Here is an 8462-nt window from a genome sequence, read left to right on the forward strand (position 1 = left end):
TCAGTGGGGAAGCCAGAGTCATCACAGTGGCCTGTGGGGACCTGCGTGAGGGGGTCCCCATCACCTCCTGGCCCTCCTCCCAGCACTTGTCCCTTCCACTCGCCCTGCCCCGAAATCAGCAGCCTCCTTGCCATCCTCAGACATATCAAGCCCACTCCTTTCTCCAGGACTTTGCACAGTCTGTTCCCCTTGCTTGAGAGGTCTTTCCCCAGGTTTCCACATGGCTTGTCCCACACCACTGTGCTCCATGGGGCCGACCCTGTCTATTTCATTTACAATTGAGATACCTTCTCTGTTCCGCCCCATCTACCTTAGACTGTCGAATTTTTCTCTTTGCCAATGGTATTTTTCAGCCTCTAATCCACTAGAAAATTTATTTATTATAATGTATTAATTATTGTCTATCTCCCTCCAAGAAAGCAGAGATCATTCTTGCTTGTCCACTGATATATATCAAGTATACAGTAGGTGCTCGATTAATGTTTGTGGAGTGAATAAACAGGGGCTGCATTTTTCTGTCAGATCAGGGACTCTTCAAGGGCTGGAACTGTATTTTCTCCTTTAGACTGGAGACGCCCCCCCCAATCCCCCACCAAGGCAGAGACAGTGCCTTCACCCCAAAGGAGCCTCTTACTCCATTATACTTACTTTCCTTGACCCTGCCCTGGATCTAAGACTTTGCAAACCACAGTCAGAGACTGGGGTGAAGGGAGGCAAGGATCCTTACAGGTCTGGGGTGTGGAGGTCCAGCCATGAACACTGGGTCTCCGGACCCTTCTCCTGTTGAGATGAGGCTCCCCACCAGCCTGTGGATCTAATGTGCTATGGGTGTGGCTCCTGCGTTCCTCACCTCTTGAGGGACCCAGTCTAACAGCCCTGCCTTGGAACCTGGCAGACCTGGCTTCAAATACTGACTTCTCAGGGGTGGAGCTTCTGCACTGATAAATTGAAGCAAATGATCCCATCCCACAGCGTGTGCCCACACTGTTGCCCCAGTGCCTCCCACTAATGGGTGTTTTAGAGGAGCTTTTCCACTCAATGGCTTTTTTTTTTAATCCTAAAAAGGGAAATTGCTTGCTTAATTTAATTTGTTTAATATTCCTGTTAAAAAATGAGGTTCAATTAAGATACCCAGAAAAACCATAATGTTCATTTAACAGAAGAATGGAATTTGACTTCCACGACTGCATTTTTTTTCTTTTTTCTGTTTTTTTTTTTAAACACAAATCCAGCTAAGTGAATTACTGATCTTTATTAGATGCTTTAATTATAGGTTGTTCATGAAAATATTACTGAAATTAAACTCAAGTGTGTTCACCTAGGAAAAAGCTTTATATGCTGCTTTAAAATAACCAGATTTCCAGGCTTTATTGATAATGGTCAGTTGAAAAACAGCTGAGAAATTAGCTCCTTAGTTTTGATAGAGAAACAGGCTCTCTCTATAAACTGGTCTCTCTGAGGCTTGTGGGGAGTAGATGCCAACCTTATAAGACAAAGCCTTCACATATGTGGACCAAATCGCACGCATGCATGGGCGGGCCCTGCCCAGAGGCCCAAACCTCCAGGGTGAGTGACTCCTGCCAACATCTCCAAAACCCCTCCATGCATAAGGGCACAAATGCAACCCCAACACATATGCTCTGTAAACTGTCCTGACTTCTAGATTCTCTAAGTGAAAATCCTGAATCTCTCTATGCATTTATGCATCCTAACCTTCCTGCCTTTCCTCTCCTTGAACACACATTGACATGCCACATATGCAAGAGCTGGCTTTGATGAGGTCATCCAGGCACTTTCAGGAGTTTCCTCCGTGTTAGGAATGCTCACTTCCCAAGGGGATTGGTGAGGGTTTGCTCCAGAACCTTTTCCTTCCTGCTTCTCTCTAGGAGCCCCTTTCAAAATGGCAACTCATAGAGCCCAACAGCTATTTGGAAACAAAGATTTGACTCCAAGATGAGGCATCTTGGGGGATGAATCAAGCACCATACACGGCTGGGTCTCCCCTCTGAAGCCAGCGTGACCCACTTACAATGAACTGGTGTCCCTTCCACTCTGACTTGCCAACCAGCTCACTCTGCCCTTTGTCCCTTAGGGGCCCTTCTGTTCTTTCAAATTGGGCTTCAAGTATGACTTGCAAACTTCTAAGGAAATCTACCTTGGGTGGGGTTGCCTGGGTGGCTGTTACAGAAGATGCTTACAGTAGGAAGTTTTCAAGGCAGCAGGTCTGGAATTCCTGTGCCCTTACTTACTGTCGGTGTGGCCTTGAGAAGGTAATTAACCTCTCTGGACCACAGTTTCCTTAGCTCTAAGGTGGGAATGACAATAACTCTGCTTTTCTCTGAGTCTCTCAGCTCATAAATCTGCTCAGTACTCTCCTTTCCTAAAAGTATTCTTCCTTAACCCAACACTCTAGCCTCTTTCCTTCCTTTCCCTCTTTTCCCTAAAAGCTTCATCTGCCTTCTTGTGGCCGTGTCCTCACTTCCCACTCCCTGCTCATCAATCAGCGTTCTAGTCACAAGTAATAAAACACACTCTAGCTAGTTTAAGCTGAAAAGAAATAAATGAAGGGGTCCTATGGATCTTTCAGAAGCTTGAGGAAGGTCAGAGAAGACCTGGATCCTGCACGTGGGGAGATGTGCCCACAGCCCAGCCCTGTCTACGCGGGAGCCTCTGCTAGCCCCAGGTGCTATGCCCCCAAGTTTGACCCCCAAAGACTTCCTCAGCTGAAAATGGATTCCACATGGCCTCTGTTTCCACCCCTCATTCCCTCCCCCATCCAGCGGCTCTCTGGTCTGGCCGAGTGCTAGAGCCTGCATCACAGGATGGTACCCCAGCTGCAAGGGAGGCTGGGAAAGAGAGGCTTCTGCCTTGCGGGTGAGAAACTGGCCATGCATGGAAGAGCGCTCAGAGGATGCTGGCATCAAGACAAGCATTCTCCACATGTTCCCCCACTGGAGGCCCTCGGGTCTCTTCCATTGCTCCACTGAAGAGCTCTGGGGAGGCCTCCGAGCTGGGCATCTCCTCGCTGTCCCTCCATGTCCACTGTCCACCCTCCTCCAGAGGCTGACCTGGAGGACCTGCATCAAACTGCTGCCTCACTTGCCTACAATTGGGTTTTCCCAATAGGGAGCCTCGGTTGGAGATGAGAAGGGGAAGTGAGGCCAGGGATTATCTCCCCTGCTCCCTACCTGTGGGGTCTCAGCAGGTTTGCTTTGCCCCTCTGCCCACTTCACAAGCCTGTCAGACAGCTCTCTCCACTCAGTTCTCCCAGTTATCACTCTCAGGGCACTGCATCCTCCTCGAGGCTTTCCCTACATCATGCCCACTGTTGTCAAAACCCTTTATTAAATTCTCCTGAAGTTTCTAAGCTTAAGAGTGCCAGCTTGCTCCTGCCAAGACCCTGAAAGACCGCCACAGTGACCTCCATTTTGCCAGGGCCAGTGGACACCTTTCTGTCTTGATATTCTTTGATTTCTTAGCTGCCTTTGACATGGGGGCAACTTCTTCCTCGATAGCCTCTGACCCCCTGGATTCCAACTTTCTGGCTGTGTTTAGTTTCCCTCTGGGTGTCTCCTCTTCCGTCTACTTCCTGAGCATGGCTGTTCCCCAGGGATTCTGTTTATGGATTTTCCCTCTTTTCTCTTGACCTGATCTCCATAGCTGAGATCATCCACTCCCTCTTTTTTTTTTTTTTAACCCCATCTCTTTACTGATGTCTCCCAAATTCATACCTCCAGTCTTTCGCCTGAGTTTGATTCCAGGTACCTACTGGAAGCACCCATCTGGATGTCACTTTAAGTATCATCAACTCAACAAAATCAGAAGTGATTCATCACCCCCTCTCACTAGTACCCACTTCTCTCCCTGTCTTCCAAGTCTTAGTTGAAGGCAACACCACCTGTTCAGTCACCCAAGTCAGCAGCCAGCAGGCTCTTCCTTTGTGCTCCCTGGGATTTTCCATCTCTTTGCCTTCTTAAGTGTTTCTTGAGCCAGTCTTCTCTTCCCCAACCCTACTATTCATGTCATGATCTGAGACCTCATCGTATCTCGGGTGATATATAGTAGCTTCCTTTCCAGCCTCTTAGGTTTCAGTCTTGCCCAGTGAAAGCCACTGCCCTCCTTTTAGCCAAGGTTATGTTTCTAAAATGTTTCTAAAATGTGAACGAACTATGTTAGACTCTGCCAGAAGCCCTACAGTCTTCTGCAGGATTGCACCCAAGCTCATTTGCCAGGCCCACAAGACCTTTTACGGCTTCATCCCTGCCTCCCTCTTCAGCCTCAACTCATGCCGCACTCCCTGTCTCCATGGCCATGCTCTTAATAAATTGATTGGCTTATACTTTCAAACACAAAATGTCCTGTTCCATGTGTCCATGACCTTGTTTATGTGATCGCCTCTAACCCAGAGTGCTCTTCCCCCTTTTAATCATTTCCTCAGCCTTCAAGCCTGTGTCCTTTCCTCCCGGGCTGATGCTGTAAGTGTGGGGACCATGCATTCCATCTTTGCATTTATCATTCATATTGATTTTTTTTTCTTTGTGTCTTATCACTCCCACTAGACTATAATCTTCCCAATGGCAAGGGTTGTCCCTTAATCATTTCTAGCACTTTGTGTCTGGCACATAAATGTTTATTGATCTGAATTGAGTAGAAAGTATTGGATCAGCTGGGTGGCAGAGTCTCTGAAAGTCCTGATATCCTGAAGTTTTGGGGGATAGGATCCACAAGGAGATCTTTCTGTTTATACTTAAAGGTGGATTTCCCAGAGGGCGTCCTGGGAAATATACAAGCCCAAAGCCCCTCCCCGCCAATGAAGAACTCTTAGGGCTGTGGACAGCAGCACACACCTCTTAAAAAATAATCAAGTTCTTACCACTGGCCTGGAAATTCTCTCCAGCCAGAGTTAGAACCACTGGCACTGCCCATCTTCTTGTGCTCTGCCTTTCCAGGAATGCCCTGGATCTTAGTCCTTCTCCTTTGACATTTTACGTGTTTTCCAGGTTGGAGGAGGCCATCAAGCATTAAGATCCAGAGGGTTTAGGAGTCAGACAGGCCCAGCTTGAAATCTTCTTACCAGCGTAGTGACCTTGGCGGTTCACTGAGTCCCTGAACTGTTTCCTCATCTCTCAGATGGGGGAGATAATTATAATACCCAGATCATGGGGTGGTTGTTAGGATTAAATGAGACTAAGTGAGAAGGACGTCATGCACTTAGCTCACTGCCTGGCACAGAGGCTCTCACGTAGGCTTCATCCAAATCTTGCCTCCTCTGAGAAGTCGCTGGTGACTCAGAACCAGCCCACAATAGTTTTCCTCCTCTGAAGCGTGTGATGAGTCCCAAACACTCATCCTGGCATTTAACCATTCACCACTTCTGAGTATTCATCACCCCCTGATGTGCAAACCATGTCTATCTATGTTGTCTGTCTTGTCTCCCCCACTAGGTTTTAAGCCACTGGAGGACAAAGATCACGAAGAAAATATAGACACCCTTAGAGAAACTTTGAGTTCAGTTCCCAGTCACCACAATAAAGCATATATTGCAATAAAGCAAGTCATGAAAATTTTTTGGTTTTCCAATGTATATCAAAGTAATGATTATACTATACTGTAGTCTATTGAGTGTGCAATAACATCATGTCTAAAAAAACAATGTACAGACCTTAATTTAAAAACACTTCATTGCTAAAAAAAACATTAACCTTCATCTGACAATATAGGGTTGCCACAGATATTCAATTTTTACAAAACAGAACATCTGCTAAAGCTTAATAAATTGAAGCACAATAAAACGAGGTTTGCCTGTACTTTATTGAGACAGTGCATGTACAAAGACGTTGCATGTCCCTTTCTCTCCTTTAATCAGACTTCTTTAAGCACCCACTCAAGGCTGCAGTGGGGAGGGCTGCTTATTGAGGAGATCTGAGTGTCTTGAACTGGGTGGGGGAGGGAGGTATGGGGGGAGGAGGGACACCCTAGAGAGTCCATTTGTGGGAATGTTAATTCATCCTCTTTTGTTAACACTGGATACACAGGGTGGCTTCCTACTCCTGGTATCCGAGAAGCGATGCCCTGACAGAACCCAGCTCCTGGAGAGGAGGTGCCAGCAGCTAAGTGTTTACTCCAGAATGCTGCCGAGAGAATGCTGGCAGTTTAATGAGTCAGGATCCAGGGAGCTAAAGAGAGCTAGGTCCCCGTTGCAGAAAAACAGGACCTGTGTTGGCCTCCACCAACACCCGCCTGTGTGTGTTTCTGCCATACTAGGTCCCAACTTGAGCTAGAGGGGGACACTGAATAAGCCTCCCTCATTGGAACAGGTGCTCCCCAACCCGTGCCCAGGCTGGTAAAATCTGAGCCTGAAGGAAGGCCCCTGTCCCAGCAGGAGAAGTGGGAGGGGAGGTCAATACTTGCCCATGTGGCCACGTGGACTTGTTCTCCCGCTGTCCCTGGGCCAGAGACAGTGCCCTCCTTTTCTTCCTGAGGCCCCTTTCTGGTTTGGACCCAGGGGGACAGGGCGGAGCTTGGAAACTTAGCCTCCCCCACACCCGCCCATAGCTTAGGATTCCTCCTACTCTAGGCGGTGGGTCATCACAGCCCCCACTTTCCCCAATAGTCACAGCTGCGTTTGTCACGCCGGTGGCGGACGGAGCTTCCCACGCACCTTAACTGGATGTGAAAAGTTAATTCAGGTATAAACGTGAAGGCTTAATGAGAAGAGAGCTCTGCAGATTAATTATGCCTCTCTTTTTTTTTGCCAAGGTAACGGCACGCTCCCCTGCAGCCAGCCACCATTGCCCCATGGCCCTAGCTACTCTCCCGTGCCTTCCTTGGGAAAAGGCCAGCATGTGTCCTCCATGATTAAGTGGTGACAGGGACTGAGGACTGGGACAGAATAAGAGGGTATTAATTATGGTGTTTTTGAGAAGGGACCTGCAGGGTAGGTATACATGGAGGTGGGCATACACTATACCCTTGCAGTCAAATTTTCAGGACCCTCCCCCAGCTCTGCAAACCTTCCAGTCTTCTTTGGCTTTCTTTGACCTTGCCTGAGTGCCAAGGGGATTTAAAGAACTCTAAAACATGCTCCTATCCTCAAGATGCTGAAGGACCTTTGGGACTTGTTAATATCACCATTGGCTTCTACAGTGGCTCAGTTGTCAAGAATCCACCTGCCAATGCAGGAGATGTGGGTTGAATCCCTGGGTCAGGAAGATCCCCTGGAGAAGGAAATGGCAACCCACTCCAGTATTCTTGCCTGGGAAATCCCATGAACAGAGGAGCCGGGTGGGCTACAGTCCATGGGGTTGCTAAACAGCCAGACTCGGATGAATGTAGACAAGACCACAATATCTTCATCATCATTACCATTCATTTACTGAGCATATCCTATGTCAAGGCACTGTACTAAGCACATGATGGATTCTTTAATTTCATCTTGTTAGTAATCCTAGGGAGGAGGTGTTCTCGTCCTCATCCCCATTTTACAGATGGGGAATTAGAGGCCTAAAGAAGTAAAAGTAAACTGCCCATGGCTGCACAGCTAGCTATCAGCAAAATGGGCTTTGATTGTCTTCTTTCTGATTCTGAGCTGTTATGCTGCCCAGTCTATTAGCTGCCTTTAGAAAGGCACCAACCTAGAGATGGAAATAACCAGCCCCACATCTTAGACAGGAGTGTGTCATTCTGCAGATGGCATGTAATGCTTGGAGGTTCTAAGCAGGAAGATTGCAGCAGGCTGGGGTGGGCAGCAAGCATGTCCTGCTTTGAGGTAGTTTATTGAAAATCTTGGAGCTGGCTTTCTTCCTTCCCCACCTCCAGGATGTACAAGGTTTCCTCCTCACCTTCTCTACCATGAGCCCATCCTAGGAATCCACATTTCTTCTGTGATGGAAGAAGGTGGCCCAGCCAGTTCCCAGGACCTGTAGAAGGAGTCTGCAACCAATAGGCTCTTCCCCATCCAGGTGGGGAGCCCCATCACAGGTGGCATGCCTGGCATGCCATGATTGAGTAGAAATGAACTGCATACCCTCTGGCCCCCTCCCAGAGCAGATAGAACAGAGAGAAGGCCCATGAATCTGACTGGCTCTGCAGGTTGTGTCTGAGGTACCCAGCTTCTCTGTCTGTTACAACAGGAATTCTGCAGGGGCTGTCAAATCAAGGGACTTTTCTCTCCAAAGCTGCATTTGTCTGCTTCACTTTCATCCAAAGAGCATCCAAGGATGGCAACTGCTGGTCAGACATTGCATGGAAGTTTTGAGGGCAGCTGCCACCATCACCAAAGGGACCTTTCAAACCAGAGACCCACAGACTGCACAGGGAGGTGTGTGAGGAGGGTAGTTGGTGGGGGTCAGGGGCCCAGAAACGTCCAGAGACAAGCTCAAGGTCACAGAGTAAGTCAGCAGAAGCAATCTGCATTTCTGAGCTCGCAGGGCAGGCCTTGCTCCACGGAGTCCCTGCTCACC

This window comes from Odocoileus virginianus, chromosome 27, assembly GCF_023699985.2.
Source record: "Odocoileus virginianus isolate 20LAN1187 ecotype Illinois chromosome 27, Ovbor_1.2, whole genome shotgun sequence".
Classification (NCBI taxonomy): domain Eukaryota; kingdom Metazoa; phylum Chordata; class Mammalia; order Artiodactyla; family Cervidae; genus Odocoileus; species Odocoileus virginianus.